At 47.6% G+C, this 13286-nt stretch overlaps 1 protein-coding gene across 7 annotated transcripts in view; it reads right to left on the reverse strand.

Annotated features, from left to right (window-relative positions):
• Nucleotides 1-13286, reverse strand: part of NR1H3 (nuclear receptor subfamily 1 group H member 3) — a 31202-nt gene that overhangs the window by 17460 nt on the left and 456 nt on the right. The window contains exons 1-2 of one of the 7 annotated variants that reach the window (XM_072865566.1): nucleotides 11351-11493; nucleotides 11064-11175 (exon numbers count right to left, since the gene is read on the reverse strand). The exons of 2 other annotated variants lie outside the window; for them this stretch is intronic. The gene's annotated coding sequence lies outside the window, so the exon portion shown is untranslated. Of the gene's footprint in view, nucleotides 1-11063; nucleotides 11176-11350; nucleotides 11494-11521; nucleotides 11809-11964; nucleotides 12126-13049; nucleotides 13238-13286 lie in introns of those variants that run through there. 4 more of the 7 variants (XM_072865567.1, XM_072865564.1, XM_072865569.1 and 1 more) reach the window with 4 other exon arrangements.

The raw sequence follows: 13286 nt of genomic DNA on the forward strand, positions 1-13286 counted from the left end.
CCTGCTCCTCAGGGATGGGCAGCTGCATTCTGGTCTCTTGCCCACAAGTTAAGGGTCTTAGTCCCACCTCTGCCTCTCTAGCTCTAAGTTTTAGAGCCCCCCCGCTTACTTTGGCTTTTACTCCTGCTGCTGACCAACTCTTTTATTACCCATGACTTTGCTGACTTCTGGCACGGCCTTTGCCCACGCATTTGTCTCTTCCTTTGAACTGGTGCATCCCTGAGCTTGATTGGGTTCTCACTGCAGCACCCAGCTCTCATTGTGAAGAATTCCTTTGGCTTTAGTCTGGTCTCAACACACAGCATGCCATCTCCTATCCAGGTCAGGTATGGATGCCATGGCAGAGTTCAGAGAATAACAGCAAAAGTGACTAACAACTGAACAGATTAAACTAAACAAATGTGTGTCACTTGGTTGAAAGAGTACTGGGAAGAGAAGCAGAAGGGTGTAACGATGGTGTACAGCAGGATGAAAGGCATTATTCTGAAAGATGGTATGCCTAAAAGGAATAGAAGGAAACCAAGGAAGGAAAAGTCAGGCTATTACAGAAAAAACACCCTAAAGGCGAGTTCTGCGAGACTGGAGGGCAGTAGCCATAATTTTCCTTCCAAAACTAGACCTTATATGACAACTGAAATGCAGAGAGGTCTGCAGACATTTCTGAATCTGAACCTAATATGACTTAGATGCTCTTGACCCACAGAATATGCTATTATACACAAACAATGGCAGCAACAGAAGTTCCAAGCTGGTTCCACCCTACCTCAGGTAAGAAGGAATATAGGATGGAAACAAAAAAGAAGTCTCTCTCCACTGAACAAATTGGTTAGCAAAGTGAATTAGTATCATAAGGCACAACTGTACTACCAAACAGAATGCAGTAATTCAGGGCAGAATCAGCCCAAACTACTTTTGCTTTGCTCCACATAAAAAAAAAAAACAAAACAACCAAACTCACTCCTTGCCTATGAACTTCAGAGCACAGGATTTGTTTCTTTCCTACACATCCTGCAGATCCCTCTGTTTTGGGAACAGGGCTTCCCAAATTGTACATCAGGTGAAGACAGCATGCGCTGACTCCAGTCCCACTCAAGAACCTACAAGCTCTGCAAAGGAACGCCTCACCCCAAAAGCGACTGTTTTGGAAGAAGTCAGCTCTCCTGTTCACATGCCTCATCCAGCAGATGCTCCCTCCCCTCTCACCTGCCTCTCATTATTCCTTGCCTGTCAAAGACTGAGGTTTTGGGTTTGCCCTTGTCTTCACCTCTTGGTTTCTGCCTGATCAAAGAGTGCCATGTCAACACAAGAAGCAAGAGGAAAAGAGAGTACACATGTGACTCCTTTCAGGGTGGGTAAGATCCTGAAATGGGCTGTGCCTTTCTGTTTCTTCCCTCCCTCTCTCCCAGCTGCCAGATGCCCTTGGTCCTGCAACTAAAAGGAGGAGAAAGGAGATGAGGTTACTGGAGTTCATTCACACTGCACACAGGGCTGCTCTCGCCACTCTTCCTGTTTGCAGGGAAGTATCAGTCCCTCTGACAAAGGGAGAGGGAAAGAGGCAGAGAGGGAGAGAGAGAGGAGATGATGGTAAGAGAGGATAGACTTTTCCCTGGTTAATGAACTGGAAATTAGTAACAAGTGATATCAGGAGCAATGTGGCTACCTTGCTGCCATGAAATTCCTTTAACGGCCATTGACACAAGTTCCCTTGAACTCTGGAAAATGGCACAAGCCAGGTCTGGGTAACAAAGCTCCAGTCCCTTCTACCCTTTCTAGGCTTTCTACTGTCACCTCAGCTTTCAAGCTTCTGGCTAACCTAGAGTATAACCACCTCAGGAATGACAAAAACTAGGGCATGCACTGGGTTACAGCAACGAAGATGTTACAGTAGCAGCATCCCCCCACCTTCCCCTCCCCTCCAAGCTGTCTTGTAAAATGACAAGTCATCCTTTCTCAGCTCTGTCTGGCCAGGTGAGCTGTGAAGCCAGTGTCCCAACGTGGGGAGCAGACAGAGCACAGCCACTCTGGAGTGACACGAACTTCTGCAGCACTGCAGAGATGAACACGAGCAGAACTTGCCGTTTGTGGCTGAACTGCAGTAATCCCCCGTGTCTGGCTGCGAATCCAGCTCATTGACAGCTCGACACTGCTATCAGCACCAACCTTCAGATAGCAGGAAGCACAACTGAGGCTTTGACACGGGCTTTAACAGGAAAAATACCATCTGTGCTCCTCCCAGGAGGATGAAACACACAAAGCAGAGCAGCTGCCCCCTCCTGCTAGCAGAGTAGCAAAGGGCAGCTCTCTGACACTCCTTGGGAAGAAGGGGAAGGGAGGGGATCCAGCCTGGAGCCTTGTCTACAGAAAACGTTTGTCAGCATCAGCTATAATAGCAAACTCTCCCTATGGAAACTCACTTTAAAACAGCAGCAGCATTCTTCTGCCAGTACCACTCACAATTTCCCCAACCAAATTAAGCTATCCTACCAGTAAGTCTTTTTTTCCCTTGCACATCTAAATGTATCTATGCAAAGGTGGGTTTGGTTTGTGTGTTTGTTTTTCTTCCTAAGGCCCCTGTATTAGCTAATGGTGTCATTCTTTTGCAATTCTAACCACACCACCAGACACACACACACACAAAAAAACCCCAAAGAATAAAATCAAACGTGAAAAGTGTTCAAGCAACCTAGAAAACTTCCTACTACAAAATAATCTGCTAACTAGCAGACCCTGCTTTGGAAAATTAAAGCTGAGATGTTTGCAGCTCATTATTCCTGCTGCTGACCAGCTCTTACACATCCTATGTGCAGTGACAGCTCATCACGTCCTACCTGAAGGCTGAAAATGAGATCTGACCCCACCACCTTAGTTTCCTTATAAATGCTACTGCATGGTAGCATGGAAAACATGCCCACAGATTCTGTTTCTTTCTGGATTCCTTCTCCAGCTTTACTCAGCCATCAATACCTTGTTCTACAGAGTTATACATAGCTATCCAAAACACAACAGCCAGCCATTTTTTGAAGCAACAGTTTTAAGACCCAGAGCTTCCTTAGTCTTCCCAGAAAACAGGCTTTAAGAGACAGGAAATACACAGTGTCATTCAGATCAGAGGTAACAGCAATAACCGGCTAGGTTCAAAAAGCTGTTTTTTTAAAATGGGGCTTAGGAGGGGGAAGAGTTAGACAAGCCTCTCTCTTCAATCATTGTGGACTTCCACCGGGTCACCACATTACAGAACAAAAGAAAACTCTACCTTGGATCCTACATTCCTCCTTTACAACCCTCAGTCCCACAGATGTTACAGCTGTGCTTCAGGGAACACAAATCTGACTCATGGCAGATTTGAGATGTCATCCCAATGCCATCTCAAAACTGAAGAGAGAGATCAGAACTTAAAAAAATAATTAAAAAAAAGCAAGAATGAATACCCAAAATAACATCCTGATAGCGGAGATTCCAGGGAAGAGTTAAACCTAGTCCGTGAGCAATAAAACAACCAATTAGACTATGTCTAGAAAAATAGTACTGCAGGCCTTTTTTCTGCATGTAGAAAATGATAATGATAAATAATCACACAACATACTGTTTACCTGATTATTTCCTTAAAAATAATTTCATCTCCACAAGACTATGCAGTCAGGGAATAACATTTCATGACCCATGCCTATTCTAGCCAAGTGTTTTTATCAGCTAGCATCATGAAAGGGAAATCTGCTCAGCTCCCAGGTTGTCTCAGCCTATCTCTTCAACATCAGTATCACAAACTGCTGTTGACTCCTTTGAGAAGGAGCATGGCCCGATCCACTGTCAGCACTGAACTATGACTAAAACAGATAAAAGCAGTAAGAAGCAGCTGCAATATTCTACCAGGAAGACAAGATGACAAAGGACACATAAAGCTGTAGGATATATCACAGCAAAGCCAGAAAGATAACTTAAAAGCCCTCAACACCTAGCTCTTGTCCAGACCACCTTCTCTTTCAAACTGGTCCTCTCCATCCTCTAGCAGATATGAAATAAAAGAACATGAAGAGTAGAGGCAAAAGAGGCAAGAACAGAATAAAGGGGAGGGCTGTTTACAATTTTTCTGATTTCCTCCTTTCCTCCCACCCCAAGAGTACTTTCATCAGCATGCTGCGTATCACCATAACTGAAAAAAGATTGTTTCTGGGAAACAGCTTTTTTATAAGGTATCTATATAGCACTTAGTATCCAAGCACCAGCCCACCTAAAAGCATCAATCAAAATAAATATTGCCCCTCACAGGCAAAACAGAAATACAGTACTGGTTTGCAAAACAGGCAGGAAACTCATTAAGATTCCCTTAAGGGCAGTAGGGGAAAAGTACTGATTCCCATTCACAGAAATATCAATCCTAGATGTAGCACAGAGGTCAGGAAGAAATGACAGTACTATAGAAATACCCATATAAAGAACACATTGGAGGGATACTGGAACAGAGTTTTAAATTGCTTCAAAGTAAGCTTGACTCCTAATCTATTCCTCACTCATCCATTACCGGGGATATATTTTGGCAGGTTTTGCTAACACTGCTCTTAGAAGAACAGGAGAAGAGAGGCAGGGGTTCCCACCCTGCAGCAGATGCATGTATTCAAACTGAGATCGGCCAGAAGACTGCAGTAGAGCAAGAAGAGAGATCAGAAAAGCTGCCAAGAAACACAGTGAAGACTGGCATAGGGGTGCAGGTCAGAATAAAGGACTATTAAGAGCTCTGTTGCAAAGTAAACTTGCCCTGCTTTTGACTTTACTATTCTGGAGCCCTGGCCTTTATGGTCTATTTCTGCTTTGGTGGTCATTGCAACTAAACACTTACAAGGTACAATAACAGCAAAATAAGGAGGAAGGATTTTTTTGTTTTTTATAAACCCACAGGGTGGAAGCTAGGAGGGAAGAGTTAAAGGTCTGAAAAAGAGAGAAAGAGGATCTGTGTGACAGGAAGGGAGCATGTGAGAGGGCGTGTGACAGGCTGTGTAGCAGAATGTGTGTGTAGATCTCATTCCCTCCAAGGCTCTTGGCCAAATGCGGAGCTGAACTTTCTGCAGACTTTGTCCTGCCAAGTCATGTTCCCTTCTCACACTGCCTGACATCACCACAAATACTCAGCTGGAAAACAGTCCAGAGCCGGACAGAGTCCACCACTCAAACAGCAGCCAGTGAAATGGCTGCACTCACGGCACACCCACTAGATGGGAAACCAGAGCCACTGACTCTCCTTGCAGGTTATCTCCAAGCGCCCAGGAGGCCTCACCCTCATCCATCCAGAAAGAGCCCTAACAAGGCACAAAGATATCGGAGGTGCTAATGCACAAATGCTTTTCTACTGCCCAAATAATGTAGCCCAGAACAGATTGGAATTCTGCACAAAGACTCTAATAGAAAAAAGCAAAAGAAGGTAACCATCAGATTGTCAGGATTTGTCACAAACAATGTGCTGCAAGGAGTCCACTCTGCTCCCAACTCCAGTGCAACCCTGCCACGAGGAGTTGGAAACCATCACACGACCCATGGACAAACCAGGAGCCAGTGGTTCTGCATGACTGACACTCCAGCAGGGTCTGCATGAAGCAAGCAAGCAAACATTGTACTGTCAGAGAGCTCGTATCACCTGACTTCTCAGAAATAATCGAGAACCCAAGATCAGTGCTGGAAAATGCAGGCATGTGTACAAGTGTGTGGGAGCGGGCAATGGGGCTAAGCCAACAGGTGGCTAGATTTCTTATTTTGATCCTTGTATCAAGGGAGAAGGGTGGGGATGGCCCACTGATTCTGGGACACTGCTAAAGGCAACACCCAGAGCAAGTATCAGGAAGTAGCAGGTGGAGATGATACTGAAACAAGAAAGGACAGTGTCTGCAGTCTCTTCTTGTTTTTTCTTCAGTCTTCACCCCCAGCCTGCTGCTTAAAAGCAACATGATAAAAAATGCCCCCAAAGTACAGGTGATAGGGAGAAAATTCATGTTTTCTTCAGGCAAAGGTTTCTGCTTTCTCCACTCCTGTGCTATTTCTAGGAAAACAAACAGCAACTTTGGAGCTTTCTGGAGACCAAGGGAAAATTTTTCTTCAGTCTCATATAGCCCAGAAAGTTAAGTTCCCTCTTCTCAGACATGTCTAGATAACAGAAGCTACATTATATGATCTATGCTTATCAGTATTTTACATTTTAAAACACTCCTCACAACAGAAGTTCACTCTTCCTTTGCTAAGGAAGGGAGTCTGAAACCTTCCTTAATGGTCTAGCAGTGCAACCTTGCCTGTCCACATGCTATATGGACCTTAAATCATACCCCTAGGGCTTCCTGCCCAGACCCGCAGATAACTGAGAATCCGTCCCCCTCACCAGTTGTGAACACAGAAGCCATCTTTTGAACTTCTTCCTGGCCCTTTCACAGAAAGCAGATGGTTATTCCTCTCCTACAGACAATGGGCAAGGGTGGGAAGCAGTCATTCAGAAGACCAGAATCACAAAGTTGGTATTTGAAGGCAAGGTGACAGCTTCTCCTTCTGCTCTCAGAGCTCACAGCTGGGTGAGCTGCCCTGCCTCGGCAGTACTCATGCAAGCCAAAGCACACTGGTGAGGAGGGCTGGCCACAGGACTCTGTGTGTGCATGTGTGCATGCATGTCAAGGCAAGCATCACCAGAGCAATTCTCAGAGGCTGTTACAGTGCAACTTCATGTGCCCACAAACATTTGCACATGGGTTCGTGGTGGTAGGTGCACAAGAAGCCACTACACGTGCATATCTGACAGCCTGTGTCAAATCTTCCAGGAAAATTCACTGGCATGGCATGTGGAATCCTTTGGGGGCTGGCACATTTCTGCATGTATGACCCTAGCAACTGAGATACACTATGGAACTGTTGCAGAAGCCTACCTCTTTGCCCTCATTTCATAAGAACCCTAGATAGACTATTTAAATTCCAAACATTTTCCTTTAAATGGATTTTACACACATTTTTCAAGATTACACTCACTAAATTTATTCTCTAAGTTAATGACAATTTATGATAAAGCCTAAAACAGTAATTTAGACAAACAAATGCACACGCTATCCAAGCAGCACATGGTTGCTGGAGAATGTTTAAAAGAGCATAATTCCTAAACTCTAGAAAGTCACTAAGTCCACAGAACCAGAATCCACTGAAGTGCCAAACAAATCTTTCTTAAAAAGAGCAGAAAGATTAGTTTCTTCAATTCACTTATTAAATTAGTTCTGTTCACTCAAAGTTGAGGGAGGCAGCATAAAATGGGGGGGAGCTGTTTCTCTTTTCCAGTCTCTGAATAAAAACAAGACATGGGAGGATGAGTTATGCTCATTCTAAGATCTGGAAGGACACGATGACCAAAAACAACCAGTTCATTTTGCTAAGTACAGATAACACTACCCTGTTAAAATAAGTCAGTTTTAATAGCACACACTCCAGCAAGTATATTTTCTCCTATGTATCCAGTGCATGATTATAGCCTAATTATAAAAAATTTGCATATTTAATTTGACCTTTTTATTCAAATGCCGTTTTGAACAAGTCATGAGGAAAGAAATCATTCACCTAGTAAACACAAATGACAATTTTCTAAAGTAAACATTTGCTGTCATATATAATAGCATAAATGGGTGTATGTAGATACACTGTATCATCCTGTTTAGCAAGAAGTAGTAATAGATTAGCCTAACCAATTACAATAAACCTTCCTTTTCAGAAAGTATTAAATGCAAAACAAAGCTTAAACAAACTAAATTTAAATCACCAAATCTAATCATTATTTAAATCAGCAAGTAGAAAGCCTTGATTTAAACCCATTAACCTTGTTTGTTTCAGAGTTCTGCTAGGACCAGCAGGCCAAGACCGCCCCTCTCCCGGGAGGGAGAGATGATACAACTTCCATGCCCAGTTCATTTCAATAAATTTTACAAGTATATTTGCCATTATTTTTTTTTTAAACCTTAAAACAAACTAGAAAGCCTTACATGACAGGAGACACCCACTCTCTTGTCCGTCATCTGCTTTAGCAATCAGTCTGATACTCACCTAACATCTTTTATTTACATCCCAGGGAGGTTTCTATGCATACACAATACAACCTGACTCTGAAGCATGGCTTTTAAATTGCTTCAGTCCTCACATCCCATGAGATAGCTCTCCTACTTAATCCTGCGACACTAGTGTTGGTCTGTTCAAAACAAGAATTAGATTTCTCATTCTCTAACATTGTTCTCTTCATTTCTTCACCAACTTCCCACTAAATAAACATTTGTCTTTTCCCCTCCTTTAAACATACTGGATGGTCTGTAGTGCTCTGCTCTCCTCTGTACACTACCCTAATTAGCCTTTGCCCTCCCCAAATAAGATACTTAAAAGCTTGACAGTGTATACTTCAAAGCAATTTATACTCAATTTCAGTATAATTTCATATCACCTTAATATTTTCTTTTTGATACTCAATAAAGTAAGTAATTTTGCTTTACAGGAAATCTGGTTTTGAGATCTCCAGATGTAAAAGTGCAAGCTACACTTTTACAGGAGGCTCCAGGGGTGTCTCCTTTTTAGTGAGGACACAAGAAAGGAATTTGTCTATGCTCCAAAAATGGAAAAAAAGGTATTCTGTCCTTAGCAGGAAGTCACAGAACAAAAACCACACAGGAGTGCTAAAGTAACCCATCATAACATTTCTAATACAAAATTTTTAAGACCTGCCAGAACATGGACAGCCTCATCTAATTTAACAACATTATACACATCTCTCAAACCCAAACTGACTACAATACAGCTTCTAGCTGCAGTAACCACAATGAAAATGCTAACTTGTATATTAGCAGCCCTATGATCTAATGACCAAGTTCAACCTGTTTGCAGCCTAAATGCAGACCTGTACCTGTCAGCAGGAAGCATTCCCCTGAATTCCCTCCTAAGATGAAGTTCCTTCCCACCGAGACAGTTTCCACAGCCAAGAGAATGCAATTCTGCCTTCCTAAATTATTAGGCTGTGAGGAAAACAAGGTAACATATCCTACTGCAGACCAGCAGAACAATTTCCCCAATGAAACAAAGTATCTTTGTATAGAATCATAGAATGGTTTGGCTTGGAATAGACCTTAAAGATCATCTAGTTCCAACCCCCCTCCCATAGGCAGGGACACCTATGACAGGTTTCACTTCAGTTCCAAAACATTGATTTTTCTCCAAGATTGTCAAGTCTGTGAATCTTATGACTTGAGGGGGGAGTGACAAACAATCTGATAAGCTTTCCTATTCAACATGCAAAGACCCACACATCTGCGACAATGAGACTTTCACAGCAGCTGCTTCCAGAGCAGAAAGCAAGATCATCTTTCAATGCATTCAAGACAAAGCACATTATATTCTATACTCTTCCTTGGGCAGATGGGAACACAGCTTCTGAAAAACAGCAACAGTTAAAGACCTTAAATTCAAAACTTAAAATTTTGAAAACTGTCAATCTTGATAGCCATACAATCACAGACCAGATCTAATTACAGGAGACATGACTTTTGAGGTCTGAGACCATCACCACTGGATCAAACATTTAACACCACCACAAAATTCATCCTTCTGTTTACCACAGAACAAGTGCGCCGAGTTGCGAGGACTAATCCTAGAGAAAGCGTCTTTTTTGGAAAAAAAAGTCATAGCAATCAAATGCACATTAACACACTGGCAATACGACTCTTCCTGCAGGTGTGAGATCAGGATAAGGCAGCAAACTCACACTCTGTACTTGTACAGCTGCATGCTTGTTCTTCTGCACACCCTCTGCCTGCCTCCGCGCTGCACAGCCAGCTGGTAAAGGAAACATGCTGACAAGGCGCAGAGGGCTGCAGCAGCAGTAACTGGAAACAACCGACAACGGTAACCCAAGGCACACAGCCAGAACACACTAATTCTGCAATAAAGTTTCCCTGTTTCTTATCTTTTCAGATTAGGCAATTTATATACATAGTCCCTGCTATGGTACTTCTCCTTGCATCCCTTCACAATACAAGTAGCTGCAGGTTTCCTCCAGCAGCTACAGAACTCCTGAGCAGCTCCACAATGACCCATGTTCTGCCCTACCTGAGGCTGGTTTAGGTTTATTCCCCCCACCCTTTTTTTTTTTTTTTTTTGGGGGGGGGGGGCAGCTGTTAATTATTTTCACCCCTGCTTTTCTCCTGCAAAAGCTGGCCTTCCCGTATGAAGAAGGATGCATGGGCATATGCATGTATGAGAAAGAAGTATCACTGAACTCAGTGCTAGATTTCAAAAGGGGGTTACACCAGGAAGCCACACAGTCAGTCTGCCCTCACAAGTCCTGCAGCAGCAGTAATCTTCTAGCAGACATGCCACAGGTGTGATAGCAGAGAAGCGCGGCAAGGCCAAATTCCATCTGGTATCTGGTCCTGGCACAATGCGTACTGCGTCCAATGCCCTCTTTCCACAGCCCAAAGGAAAGAAGGGCTGAGCTCAGCAACACTTGGCTGAAATTTTCAAACCGCATTTGCTTCCCTAACTAGAAGATAAGACTTTTTTTCTGTTTCTACCTCAGCAGGGGGGTTATATCTTGATTAACACTCACTCCACAACCAAGCCCACCACTCACTAAAGGAAGTAAAAACCAGCTTTTCCTTTTTCTTCTGTCTGTCCTCAGGTATAGCCTTCTTCCTGACACCTGGGGAACAGCAGATACTCCACGTACCTTGGAACGAGCAGCAGAGCTGAGAGGACTCTTCCCTACAGACAAACATAACCTGCAGCCATAGCCAGAAACTGGCTGACATGCAGTGATCCAAACGGTTAGTCAGAAACGTGACTGAGTGTCGGACACTCCCTCAAAAAAGCCTTGCAGTGACAGGCCCGGCTGTGCCTTTAGGAAAAAGAAAAGGGGGGAGGAAATTTCAGGAGATAAAAGTATTTCTCTTTCACCGGTCATCCAAGGTGTGCTTCTGGCCCGTAACGAAATGCCTGTCTTGACAGATCTGTGGACCTTAGCACAACGAGCTGCAGTGAAATGGCACAATTAGCAGTCATCACCAATATAAGCAAGTTACCTTTTAACAGCACCGTGCAAACTGACAGCTGTGCAGACAAGTTTGTGTCCTAGAAAGCTCACGATCTGGGTTGGCAGGATGCAACAGATGAACGAGACAGAGAAATGCAGAGCTGAGTAGAGGAGACAAGGGAAGAGGAAAGCTACCAAGTTACCACAAAGCAAGTAAACATCTCCATGCTGCACCTGACAGCATCTTCAGAGACAGCAAACAGAGATCCGGGCTCCTTAGATGCACGATAACAGCCACGAGTAACCGATATCCCCCCCCTTAAGGCCTGCACTAACTTGCTAGGTCCATCCACCTGCTGCTGCTGCCCGTTCTCCGACCTCTTTAGCAGGGGGACCCTCTCCAACGGCGCGACTGCGAAACCACTGCCAGCCCGAGGCGGCAGGCCCCGCCGCCGCCTGCAACACAAACCACACACGACCGCCAGCAGCACTCGGCTCCTTACTCACGCCGAGAAAGGGGAGCCCGGCCGGCGGGTCTCGCGGAGCCGCCACGAGAAACGCGCCGCTGGGGGCCGCCGGCCCGGCCCGCACCCCCGCCAGGCCCCGGGCGGCTCGGCGGGACGGGCCGCCGCCGCCGCCCCCCTTCCTTCCAGCACCTTCCAGCGCCGCCCGGCCCGGCCCGGCCCGGCCCGGCCGGCAGCACCACGCGGGCGGGCGGGCGGCGCTGGACCGCCGGCACCGGGTGCCAGGAAGCGCTGCCGCGGCTCGGGCCGGCGCAGGCCCAGAAAGCCGCGGGGCGGGAGAGCGCGTCCGCGCCCCTGTCCCCCGCCGTGACTCACGGACACGCGGAGCGGCCGAGCCGGCCCCGCGGGCGGCGAGGAGGAGGAGGAGGAGTAGGAGGCGGCGCCCGCCCCACCGCCCCCGCAGCCAGAGCGGAGGAGAAAAGTTACCGGCGCGGCCCGCGGCTCCTCGGCGACTGCTGCCGCCGCCTCCGCCGCCCCCCGTGGCACAGGTGCCCGAGCCGCCGGCGGGAGGGGCGGCCCGGCCCGGCCCGGCGCTGTTCCCGGCGGGGCGCCGCGGCGGAGCTGCGGTGATGTCACGCGCCGCGCGGCCGCGGGTCACGTGCAGGCATCGCCCGCCCCGCCCCCCCGCCGGCCGGCGCGGCCGGCCCCGCCCCCCGCCCCGCCAGTCCGGTGGGAGGCGGAGGCCGCCGTCCGCCCTCGCAGTCAGCGCGCAGTCACACCCCGCCCGCCCGGGACAGGTCGCTGAAACGGCGGCCACGGACGGACTCAGACCCTTGTCCCACGCTCCTCCGCGCCCGCCGGCGCTCACAGCCGCGCCCGCCGGCAGAGCCGCCGCCGGCCCTCCGCCCTCGCCTGGGCTCGGAGGGGAGGAGCAAAACCGGCAGCAGAACAACAAAAAGCAGGTGCCGCAGACCGGCGCACGGCCCCGGCCGGGCACGGCCTCTTCCTCCCAGCCCCCACCAAGAGCCCCCGCGGCACGGCACCAGCAAAAAGTCACGCGACTTCGTGCTTTTCTCGAGATGCGAAAGCGCATCAGTTTAAATTCCGCAAGCGTTGAAGCACGAGCAACCTAAACTCGTTATTCCATCCAGCTGAACTTTGCGTGTGACACCAAGCCTGCGCTGACATAACCCCTCTGCTTCACTAACCCTTCAGCGCTCCAAGGCATTACGCACGTAACCTCCTCGTGCTGCGAACCACATAAAGTTTTAAGCAAACGAACACGTACGAGCGAGCTGATTTTTGAGCCACCGGGCTTCAGGTCTCCCAAGACTTCTTTGCAAACACGAGAGCCACGTTTCCTTCTTTTCTCAAAAGAGCGAAAGCCGAGAGGCCCATGCAGTCACCTGTCTCTGCGCACTAGCAGGTGGAGACGAGCGCTAAATACCACAAAATTCGTTTAACGTCCTGTGACCTCTCCCCTCTCTCTAGATGGCACCTGCCCGATCCGGGGCCGAGGCTTCGGCAGATGCATGCCCGGCAGCAGAAGCCGGCTTCCCCCGCGCACTCACGTAATTCCACCGAGGTTCGTGACGAACGACCAAACCCGGGCAAAACCCGCCAGCGGCAGCCTCTCGCCAGCAGCGTCAGGAGCAGCGGCAGGTCCCTGTTCCCACGCAGGCATCCTTAGGCTGACGCGGCGGACGAGGCGATTAACGACCCGCCAAGCCAGGGCAGCCGGGCTGTGCGCGCCCGCTCGCTGTGCCTCCTCCCGTCCGTTCCGGCTTCACCCACGAGATCGCAGACGA

Source organism: Ciconia boyciana, chromosome 6, assembly GCF_034638445.1.
Source record: "Ciconia boyciana chromosome 6, ASM3463844v1, whole genome shotgun sequence".
NCBI classification, from domain to species: Eukaryota; Metazoa; Chordata; class Aves; order Ciconiiformes; family Ciconiidae; genus Ciconia; species Ciconia boyciana.